Below are 12,348 nucleotides of genomic sequence, written 5' to 3'. Positions count from 1 at the left end.
ATGGATCTGCAACTCCCCCATTTTCAAACTAGCTGGACATTTCAATTTTTTTTTCATAAAAATCTGTCCCGTATTTATTATTAGTATCACTCATCCTGATGAACACAAGGAAAATACTTCCCATCCTACTGAATTATTTGTTAATGTAAAACAAATAAAATCTCAGCATCTGTAATGGCTGGAAAGACTTTCTTTCACTCAATGCAAGGTAAATCTGCTGATAATTGTGGAAAAAGCATTATTAACTCAGAAGTGTCCAAGCATGCTAATAATCTTATCAAAAATCAATGTAAGTTTAATATTTAAGATTGAATTAGTGTTAGAGATTGCATTAATTGTTAAGGTAAAACATCCAAGATAAATACATTATTTGTTTTAAGCTTCTCTATTCTTCATTCTTCCTGTCTCTTCCTTATAACTCTCTGCTTTCTTTAACATCAAAAATATACTTCTATACAAGGATTATTTTAGGAATAATTTACACAGCCATTTTTACATCTTTCCACTCCAAACGAATGTTAAACGTGCCGAGTAAGTCTGAATTCAGGAGCTAATCTGACTCTAGAGTGAAATAGTGAGATAATTACTGATGAGGATCCAGTCACGCAATTTACATTGACATTACATGCAGTGTGAATCCATTGCCTTATCAAACCTGGCTTCAAAGTGCTTATGGGTCTGTTGGATGCTGGGCACTGGCAAAAATACCGGATTTTTATTTAAATGTTCAGAGAGGATTTCCCTCTACCGTTCGCTAAACATTATATTATTTAACCTTTGCAAAAAAGCTCTGTGCATTCATTTGTCCAGGCATGTACAGGGTTAACTATCAAATAGAACATTTCTGAGACAAAAAACAGCGATGCAACATAAATGGGATTCAGTTCGCTGGAACTCTGAACTCTATTTTCTGATTGCTGCTGTGCAATTGCTTTTTTAATATACCTAAGGATTAAAACTTCTGCAGTGCGTCCCTGCTCTCTCCAACTGTAACTCTGGCATAAAATTAATGGAATCCCTGGAGCAATGGCTCGTTTGTGGTGCAAATTTGTAGTTGAAAATTTGCACTTGGACGAAGGGACCAAATGTTGATAAATTTGCTGATGATACAAAGATAGGTAAGAAATTGAGTTGTGGAAAAGCCATTAGGAATCTGAAAAGGGATATGTGTAGGTAGATTAAACAAGGACGAAATTTGGAAGATTAAGTATAATGTGGGAAAATGTGAATTTGTCCAGTTTGGCAAGAAGAATAGAAAAACAGCATAATATTTAAATGGAGAGAGCTTGTAGAATTTTGGGGTACAGAAGAATCTGGGCGTCCTGGTCCATGTATCAGGAAAAGTTAATATGCAGGTACATCAAGTGAATCGGAAAGCAAATTGAATGTTGTCATTTAATGCAAGGGAAATGGAATATAAAGAAAGGGAAATTTTGCTACAGTTGTACAGGGCATTGGTGGGACTGCATCTGGAGTGCTGTGTGTAGTATTGGTCTCCTTATTTAAGAAAAGGATATAAAAGCAGTAGAAGCGGTTCAGAGAAGGTTCATACAACAAATACCTGAGAAGGAGGAGGGGAGTTAACTTACAAGGAGAGGTTGGACAGGCTGGACCTGTGTCCATCCAGTTTAGAAGATTGAGAAGTGATCCAAAGATGTGCAGGTTAGGTGGAGTGGCCATGCTAAATTGCCCCTTAGTGTACTAAGATGTGTTGGTTAGGAGGGTAAATGTGTGGGGCTACAGGGTTAGGGCAGGGGGCGGGCCTGTCAGAGAGTCAATGCACTCACAATGGGCCAAATGGCCTCTTTCTGCACTGTAGAGATTTTATGATTGTATGATCTTACTGAAACATACAAGATCCTGAGGGGATTTGACAGATGGATGCTGAGAGGATGTTCCCACCCTGGCAGGGACTAGACCTCGAGGACACATTTTTAAAATAAGGGATCTCCCATTTAAGGCGGAAATGAGGAGAAATTTCTCTCTGAGGGTCTTGAATCTTTGGACCTTTCTTCCTCAGACAGCAGTGAAGGTAGGTAGGTGGAGGTTTGGTCAATGCATATTTTTAAAGCAGAGGGAAATAGATTCTTGACTTACAACTGCATCAAAGGTTATTGGGGTTAGATGGGAATGTGGAGCCGAGTCCATAATCAGATTAGTTACGATCTCATTGAATGGTGAGGCAGCCTTGTGGGGCTGAATGATCTCCTCCTGATCCTAATTTTCATGTTCATATCTTTGTATGGACAAGCTCTGAAGAAATGCTGCCTCATCCAAATTTAAATTAACTCCGACTGGAGGAAGGTCATTTTGTGAAAGGGTAGAGATAGGGGCTAAATGGATGCTATGTCATGCTAAGACACAACTCTTTGAAAGACTGGTTTTAACAGGTAACTTTCATCCTAATTACTGATCAGCATAATTTCAATTTGCCTGGAGGTGCTAAAACAGACACCTGCAGGTTTGGCACTCGAACACTAATTAGATTTTTGTGCAGCAATGTAAGTGGTTTCTACGCACCCACTTCCACAGAAGGCATGGAGTCTGCTGGTTGACACATAGTAGCAAGTCTCAGAATAGCTCACATACCATGTGAGGGATCACACAGGTTTTCAGATGTGGCACTGGAGATCCTGGTGGAGAGTGTCCAGAAGAGATGGGATCCCCTGTATCTGCATGGGATAAGGAGGCCCCCTCACCCTCCTGTCCCTCACTCCTCCAGCTGCTGGTGCTACTCTGCCTAGCCTCATGTTGTCTTCCCATTGCACCCACAAGGAAGGGAGATTCTGAGTAAGATGCTGAATATCAAGCACTCCCTTTATCCGCGGGTTGACTCCGATAAGATTTTTATTGAGAAGGGGTAGCACCAGCAGCATTTACTCTTTTCAGGTAGGTCCCTCAGAGAATTTCCAGAATAAATGTAGATAGTATTGGAGAAGTCTTGACAAAGTGGCCCAGAATGCCTGCCGATATATTTCAAAACCTCCAGAGGCAAGAGAACAGTCAAAAGTGATTTCCCTCTAAGTGATACTTGCAGTCCTCTGCAATTTTACTTCAAATCAGCTGATAAGTGTTAGGGAGGGATGTCAAATGTACTAAAATGCCATGCAGCCCCATTAATAAGTGATTGGCAGGCTTGGTGACATGATGGCACAGTAGTTAGCACTGCTGCCTCACAGCGCCAGGGACCCGAATTCGATTCCAACCTTTGGTGACTGTCTGGGTGGAGCTTGCAGATCCTCCCCTTGTCTGCATGGATTTCCTCCGGGTGCTTTGTCTCCTCCCACAGTCCAAAAATGCACAGGATTGGCCATGCTAAATTGCCCTTCAGATGTCTAGGTTAGATGGATTAGTGCAGTTTAGGTGGATTGGCCATGCTAAATTGCCGCTTAGTGTCTAAAGATGTGCGGGTTAGGGGGATTGTCCATGTTAAATTGCCCCTTAGTGTCCAAAGATGTGCAGATTAGGTGGAGTAGCCATGGTAAATGCACGTAGTTATGGGCACAGGGAAGAGGGGAGGGCTTGGGTGAGGTGCTCTTTTGGAGAGTTGTTGCAGACTCGATGGGCTGGATGGCTTCTTTCTGCACTGTAAGGATTCTATGGTTCCAAAAGACCAATCAGCCCCTGAACAATCCTCTGGATGGCCTTTCCATTTTTACAAAGATGGCATCTTGCACGAAAGGTGGGCTAAGCCATTTTGGTTTATGATTCCATCTTGACCACCTTTGAGGCTCTTTAGCTCCTAAAGTCACCAGGGAAAATTACCCTCAATATCTTTCTTTTTCATTCTGACATTTTCTAATCTTATAGAGAAAGTATCTCATTTTGATACTAGCACGACAAATGTCGAATAATAGTAATGTATATTAGAGTATTAGGGCTTCTGTGCTTTCCATAGATGTTAACAATGATCTACGACCCACATTTTCTTCATCTATGCAACATCCTAACAACTGCGCTGGTTACAAGTTTTCAATTAAAAAGAAAATGAAATACTTGCATTCATACATTTGTGCTCTTCACAAACCATCAGACATCTCAAAGTGTTTTACAGTGAATGAAATACTTTCGGAGTGTAGTGACTGCTGTAATGTAGGAAACACAGCAGGCAATTTGTGCAAGCAAGCTCCCACACACAACAATGCAATAATGACCAGATAATTCATTTTATAAGATGTTGATTGAGGAACTAACATTTGGCCCCAAAACCAGGGAGAACTTTTATGCTATTCTTCAAAATCATGCCATGGGATCTTTTACATCCACCTGGGAAGGGAGACGGGATCTTGATTTTACATTTCAGCTGAAAGAGTGCACCATTCCCTCAGTACTGCAATGGAGTGTGTAATAATTAGATATTACAGGTAGAACATGGTCAATTATTAACATCAATTTCTTGTTGTTGATAAAAAAAATTCATGTCTTTGTGAATTTTATTGTGACATCTGCAGATTCTAAAAGCAAGATTTTTTTTCTTTGAAAACATGTGGGGAATTAAAAATTTCCACAGGGCTTCCCTGATCTGTCATTATTGTGGTGAAAGATTGGCAGAAATCCCAGACAAATAGTGCAAAAAATGTTGTTTCCTTTGAGCTTCTTTGAATAATTGCACAAGTTCCTGTAGATATATGAAAATTTATGATGAAGACCTTTTCCAATATATGGCCTGTTTGAACTACAGCTCTCTTTAAATTGTTTGAAGTTTATTTTAATGTCCATTTTAAAGCATCCTGAGGTCTGCTCATGAGAAGGATGAAAAACAACATGGACTGATAAGAGTGGGAAGAGGCACGGGGAGCATTCAGGGGGTAAAGGGGCATGAGGATATGTTGTAATTCTAATGTAATTCTATGTAACACAGTTTAATTAATATTAATACGCTATCTCAGCCATTTCCTATCATTAGTTGATGAATACTGGTGACCCGCCAGACTGTGTCCTCAGCCCTTACTATGCTCCTTATACACTTATGACTGTGTGACCAAATTCTGCTCCAACTCCATTTGCAAGTTTGCTGATGACACCACTGTAGTGCATCAGATCTCAAACCATGATGAGACAGAGTACAGTAAAGAGATAAAGAATCCGGTGAAATGGGGCAATGACAATAATCTCTCTCTCAATGTCAGCAAAATGAGGGAGCTAGTCATTGACTTCAGGAAACATAGTTGAGGACATGCCCCTGTCTACATCAACGGTGATGAAGTGGAGATGGTCGATAGCTTCAAGTTTCTAGGTGTTCAGATCACCAACAATCTGTCCTGGACCCTCCATGCCAACGCTATCGTTAAGAAAGCCCACCAATGCCTTTATTTTCTCAGAAGGCTAAGGAAATTCGGCATGACCACTGCGACTCTTACCAATTTTTACAGATGAACCACAGAAAGCATCCTATCTGGATGATCCCAGCTAGGTATGGCTCCTGCTCTGGCCAAGACCACAAGAAACTACAAAAGGGTTGTGAACGTAGCCCAGTCCATCACGCAAACCAGCCTCCCTTCCATTGACTCCATGTGCACTTCCCATTGCTTTGGGAAAGCAGCCAGCATAATCAAGGACCCCTCACACCCCGGACATTCTCTCTTCTACCTTCTTCCATCGGGAAAAAGATACGAAAGTCTGAAAACGCGACCCAACAGACTCAGGAACAGCTTCTTCCCTGCTGTCATCAGGCTTATGAATGGTCCTATCATATATTAAGCTGTTCTTTCTCTTCACACTATCTGTAACTGCAAAACTATATTCGGCACCCATTCCTTTCCTTCTCCCCTATGTATTCTATAAATGGTTTGTTTTGTCTGTATAGCACGCAAGAAACAATACTTTTCACTGTATCCCAATACATGTTAAAATAATAAATTAAATCAAATCAAATTGAACATTCTTTTGTTAATTTACACAAAACGATGATGGAGTTGGTCAAGCGATGAGGGTTTAATTTTTCATCGTGGCTTATGAAACACAAATTATGTCCTTTTGTGACTTCTGAAACATCAGCTGGCCTCCGAACTCAATTTCTGCCATGTATCTATTTCTAAGAAATGCAGTAGGGAAGGGTTGTGTTTAGTGAGCCGCAATGAAGTGTGTGGGGTGCATGGGGGCAAGGGAAGACTGATTAAAAGGCCCACATTAGTTGTTGGAGAGAACAGCCCAGCTCCCAAAATCATTCTTATACCCTTGAAACCTTGCATCTCACCCCCTCACCGCCTACCTATTCCCCATGCCCCTTTCAGAGCCCTTCATACACCACATGCGACACCCGTAGCCCTCATATCCCATGCCCCCTCATGTTCACATGCTTCCTCCATGCCTCCATATGGCCCATTCCTGCTTCATGCCCAATCATAATCCCCATGCCCCTACATGCTTCCTCATACCCCTTCACCCCCTTAATGCTCCCCATGCCCCTGCCAGGCCTTCCATGTGTCATCCACTTACTCACTCAATTAATCACTCAGCATCCACTGCAGGCCCCAGGATGCTTTGAAATGGACATTAAAATAAATTTCTAACAATTTAATAAAGCTGTAATTCAAACAGGCCATATTCTGAAAAAATTCTCAAACATACAAAAAAATTAAAAATTAAAACCCACAATCGGTTAATCTGTGCTTTCACAACTTTTGAAGCTCAGCCAAGCATTTATAGCTGTGATAATGGATCCTCGAAATAGTAAACAAAACAGTCAATTGTAACTGAAATCCAAATGGTCTTTTTTCTAAGTTACATCAGCCTGTCAATTGAAGCAGTATAGGGGGCAGCTGAAGTTTTTTTTTCTCAATTTAAAAGGCCTCTGGTTATTGAAAGCATTTTAGATCATTACACGAGAGGTTCCAAGCAGTATTTCTTTTGGGTTTAAATACACAAAAGCACTGAAGTACCCAAATGCATCACACCACTTTAACAATGTTGGTCAATGTAAAAGTCTTTACATGTTTTCAGGACAGCGCACAATGATATGTCAGTGTAGTTAATGCATATCTATATTATAATATTACCTATTAATGACTTTTGAAGCTGTCAAAACATTCAATACTTAGCCATCAGAATGCTCTCGACTTTTCAGCAGGCTTCCCTCAATGGTCACAAATTTTCCATCGAGGCAGATTGTTTTCGAACTTCCGAACCTGCCAGTCCATGAAAATAGAATGGTAGGGGGAGCGGGGATGCGGGGGGGGGGGGGGGGGGGGGGGAGGTCGGGGTGACCCTGACTTCAAAAAATGTGCCTGCAGGATCATGATTATTGGCCTTTCCAGATCATGAAAAAAACCACAAGAAGAGAATGGGATGAGGAAACACTTTCAATTTGAAAACAGTACAAAAAGATTCAAAGATTTTGTTATTCCCGAACCCATTCATGTCTTGTTCAAAATCAGGCCTGAGGACTTTGCACCACAGAGCCACTTGCTGCCCAGAGGCTGTTATTACAATATGACAAATTACATAGCAAAATTGAATGGAAAATGTTGACCAGAATTTACGGTGGCAAACAGTGACACCAAAACAATGATCACAAGGCATGCCAACAAGAATTAAAGATTGTACACACGAAGCACATGCCTTGTGCACAATGTTTAAAATCACGTTAATATTGGTGCAGAATGAAGCTTCCAACACTATTCAAATTAAAGATAGTATTGACCAAATATGTCAGAGTTTATTGCAATGCAAAAAAATATTCTACCATAAAGAGAGTAAATTAGATTTAGTTCAACTCAATAATTGGCTTGGGACTTAAAGCCTGTACCAAATTTTGTATTGTCTTGGCTAGATAAGGCCATTTATATAACCATAGAAAAGTTACAGCACAGAAGGGGGCCATTTGGCCCATCTTGTCCATGCCGGCCCAATAACACCCAGATGCCCTTTCTAATCCCACCTTCTTGCACTGTAGCTTACAGCACTTAAGATGCAGATCCAGGTACTTTCAAAAGAGTTGAATGTTATGGTTGATGCATTGGAGTGCTACATTTTGTTCAGACTTTAAGCCAAGTTCATATGTGCTTGTTCTGCTGGTCCAGTGAATAATTATGATCCTACCGCACTAACTGAAGAAGAGAATGAGGTTCAATACGTGCCCACACAACTTTCTGCCCTAGATCATTATAGCCAAGTAAGTAGACTAACTTGTTACTCACCATTGTGGAACATACTTGTGGGAAAAAATGTCTACATGACACAAATCACCATTCTTTAAAAAGCAATTAGTTATGTGAGGACATTTGAATCAGAATTGCCAGTGTTGTTTTATTATAATGGAAAATCTTGCTCTCTTGGACCTACGAACACAGTGTTGGCATTTACTCACTCAGAACCTGAAACTTATTTTGATATACAATAGAAATCTATGAGCAAGCCACAGATTAAAACAGCAATTCTTACCTCAATGGAACAGAAGTAAATGTTGCGCACACAGAGGTTGGTTGCAGTTGTCCTGTTATCTATGCAAAAACAATTATGCTCTGTTTATGAACAAAAATGGTGCTTGTCTTTGTCCCTTAGAGACAATCTCATACCTTGAATTATGCTTGCATTGTGAAATAGTTTTAAAAATGGAATATAGTAATCATAATGGGCATAACATTCAACAAAGTGCTATTATTAACACATTAAAGTGCTCACAAAAATTTCCTGTGGGTGTTATTTTAACAATTTTGGTAATTAGTTTGAAATGAAACATTGTACTAAAATAGCACTCTGTGGAATTTCAATCCCTGCAGTTTGAATTTCATTATGAGGCAGTAACTATGGATATTTTTGTTCAAGGACTCATTAAATTCACTGCACAGTAATTATAGGTTTCCAAAGCACTTTGTTGTGTTGATTTGCAAAAAACACCACAGCGAGATGCCAGTATTTTAACATTTCTGTTGTGATTCATAGAATTATAGAATCATACAGTGCAGAAGAAGCCCTTCGGCCCATCGAGTCTTCATCAGCATGCGAGAAACACCTGGAATTCTACCGTCCTGCCTGCCATGCGAATTGGAGTGGGTGAGGGGCGGATAATGGGAAGGTCTGTTGACCTCGGGCGGGACTTTCTGGTCTTGGGTTAAGTGAGGTCATAAAATCCCGCCTCTGAACTCCCACGCAATCCCATTTACCAGCACTTGGCCCATAGCCTGGATTGTTATCACTTGCCAGGTGCTCACCCCAGTACTTTTTAAAAGATGTGAGGCAACCCGCCTCTACCACCCTCCCAGGCAGCGCATTCCAGACTGTCACCACCCTCTGGGTAAAAATGTTATTCTTCACATCCCCCCAGAGCCTCTTGCCCCTCACCTTGAACCTATGTCCCCTCGTGACTGACCCTTCAACTAAGGGAAACAGCTGCTCCCTATCCACTCTGTCCATGCCCCTCATAATCTTGTACATCTTAATCAGGTCACCCCTCTGTCTTCTCTGTTCCAATGAAAACAACCCAAAACAGTTCAAACACAGAATACGATGGTTATGAAAAATACAGTTGGTCTAATAGTATCCTTCAAGGAAAGGAATTCCTTCTTACCAAAATAAAAGCAAATTACTGTGGATACTGGAATCTGGAACCAAAAGAGAAAATGTTGGAAAATCTCAGCAGGTCTGGCAGCATCTGTAAGGAGAGAAAATAACTGAAGCTTTGAGTCCAGATGACCCTCATCTCAGTCAGCTCTTTTCTCTCCTTACAGATGCTGCCAGATCTGCTGAAATTATCCAGCATTTTCTCTTTTGGTTTCATTCTGACCAATAGCTAACTCTAATCCCATTCTATGTGATTAATTTATAATCCCTCTGCCACTCAGGCAAACTAGGGATGATCAATAAATGAAGCCTTGCCTTTAGCACACACAACCGAAGAACTACTAACGAAAATGTAAGATGTGACATTTTTGTCACAAAAGTAAGATTCTGACTGGAAAATAAAGTGGGGAAAGCCAAAATGTTTCCATTTTGCTCACATGATAATGATTATCTGCTCTCCCTGTGGATGCCGAGCTACTGTACACACATCCGTCAGTATCCTTAGAAGTTTTATTGGGACAAAGTTATTGATTTGATTTGATTTATTATTTGATTTGATCTATTATTGTAACATATATTAACATACAGTGAAAAGTATTGTTTCTTGCACGCTATACAGAAAAAACATACCGTTCATAGAGAAGGAAACGAGAGAGTGCAGAATATAGTGTTACAGTCATAGCTAGGGTGTAGAGAAAGATCAACTTAATACAAGGTGAGTCCATTCAAAAGTCTGACAGCAGCAGGATTTGCTAAGCAATTGAATTGTTAGTCCTCCAAATCTGAACCATATGCCTAAGCATCTACACAGTTATCTCCAGGGATAATGGGGTAGGATTTCCATAGGAGATCAGGGGAATCCCACAGCAATTGCTGGTGGTGATCGCCAGTTTAATTGGAAATTATCATGATTTCCCCATGTCTAAGGATGTTAGAATCACAGAATCATACAGTTAAAAATTGGCCCTTCGGCCAATCGAGTCTGCACCAACACACGAGAAACAAGTGAACTCCCACCCAATCCCATCTACCAGCAAGCACTTGGCCCATAGCTTTAATGTTGTCCTCTGGAGAGCAGCAGATGCTGTTGCTGAGATTAATTCAGAGACCATCTAAATTATATATCATGGGACCTTAGTTGGAGCAATATATTAACCATGGGGACACCTAGATCGCTCGAGGAAACAGTAGGATAGATACTTGACTTATACCTTCTCTTTAATTTTAATTTCAACTTTTCCAGTTGATTAAATTAAAACTCATATGGAGATCCCATATACTTAAAATGAGGATTAGTGGGGAGATGAGGAAACACTTTTTCAACCAGAGAGTTGCAGGGGGCTGGAAGAGGCAGAAACCCTCAAATCATTTAAAGGGTGGCACAGTGGTTAGCACTGCTGCCTCACAGCCCCAGGGACCCAGGTTTGACTCCTGGCTTGAATCACTTTCTGTGTGAAGTTTGCACGTTCTCCCCATGTCTATGTGGATTTCCACTGGGTGCCCCAGTTTCCTCCCACAATCTGAAAGACTTGCTGGTTAGGCACATTGGCCATGCTAAATCCTCCCTCAGTGTACCCGAACAGGCGCCGGAGTGTGGTGACTGGAGGATTTTCACAGTAACTTCATTGCAGTGTTAATGTAAGTCTACTTGTGACACCAATAAATAAACTTTAAGGGTATCTGGATATGCACCTCAAGTGCTGTAACCTGCAGGGCTGTGGACCAAGCGCTGGGAAGTGGGATTAGGCTGGGTGGCTTGTTTTTGGCTGGTGCAGACATGATGTTCAGGATTTTCCAGCCGCGCTCGCCCCTAAACTGGAAAATCCCACCCGAGGTCAGCAGACCTTTCCATGGTCCGTCCCTCACCCACTATGATTCCCATAATGAGCAGAACGGGAAAATTCCTCCCAATGGGTCAAGTGCTTCTTATTGCGTCGTAAACTTTCTATGAATCTTTGGCAGGAGTCATTGACCAAAATTGTAGAACTGTATTCACTGTCACCAATGATTTTCTCTCTTCAAGTGATATGAGCTTTTGGGCTTTCAATATTAATTGAAGCAGGTTTCCATTCTCTCACTACCTCAAATTTTAAGTTCACATTTGGATGCTTGCATCCATGTGTGGCCTCACCTCTCCCTACTTAACCTGCTCCAGCACTGTCATTTTCCCTGGCCTAAGCTATCGCTTCTCAGCCTTTTGGCTAAGATCAAGTGTAGTATGGATCGCCTGCACTTGGTTGAGGTCATTAGGTTACACTGAGGCTTCATGTGTTTCATATGAAGCAATTTTTAAAAGCGGCATCTCGGCCTTTTGGCTAAGATGCAAATGAGCTCAAGTCTTGGAGGAGGATCCTCCCCCTTCTCCAATCAGCTTGACTCATGTAGATCAGGCCCAGGACAGGGTGGTTTTGGTCTCCCGTCCTGTCTTGTCAGCCTGGATCTGAAATGTCTCAACTTGTTGAGACTCTGAATTGGATTTGATTTGATTGAATTGGAAAAGTATTTTAAAAAAAGCTACCTCTTCCACTGAGTCCAGCCTGTTATTCATTCACTCACTGACTTCCCATCATTGGTGGCTGTGCCTTCAACCGGCCAAGCCCTGTGCTTGGAATTTCCTCTCTCAATCACTCCACTTCTCCATCTTCCTCTCTTCCTTTAAGATCTTACTTTAAACTTCACTCTTTGAACACGTTGGGTCTTCCTTCCTGGTAGTTCCTTCTTTGGTTCAGTGTTTGATATTTGATTACACCTCTGTGAAGTTCTTTGAGATGTTTTTTCTATGTTAGGGATGCTATATAAATACAAGTTATTGTCATTGCCGATCCACAAAACAAGTTCAGTTGATTT

At 41.1% G+C, this 12,348-nt stretch overlaps 1 pseudogene; it reads left to right on the top strand.

The window, feature by feature from the left end:
- The first annotated feature begins 11,682 nt into the window (after positions 1-11,682).
- On the top strand, positions 11,683-11,862 carry LOC144503191 (U2 spliceosomal RNA; annotated as a pseudogene).
- The last annotated feature ends 486 nt before the right edge of the window (positions 11,863-12,348 follow it).

Source organism: Mustelus asterias, chromosome 13, assembly GCF_964213995.1.
Source record: "Mustelus asterias chromosome 13, sMusAst1.hap1.1, whole genome shotgun sequence".
Lineage (NCBI taxonomy): Eukaryota > Metazoa > Chordata > Chondrichthyes > Carcharhiniformes > Triakidae > Mustelus > Mustelus asterias.
The sequence above is the reverse complement of the archived record's forward strand: the minus strand, read 5'-3'. Positions and strand labels throughout refer to the sequence as shown.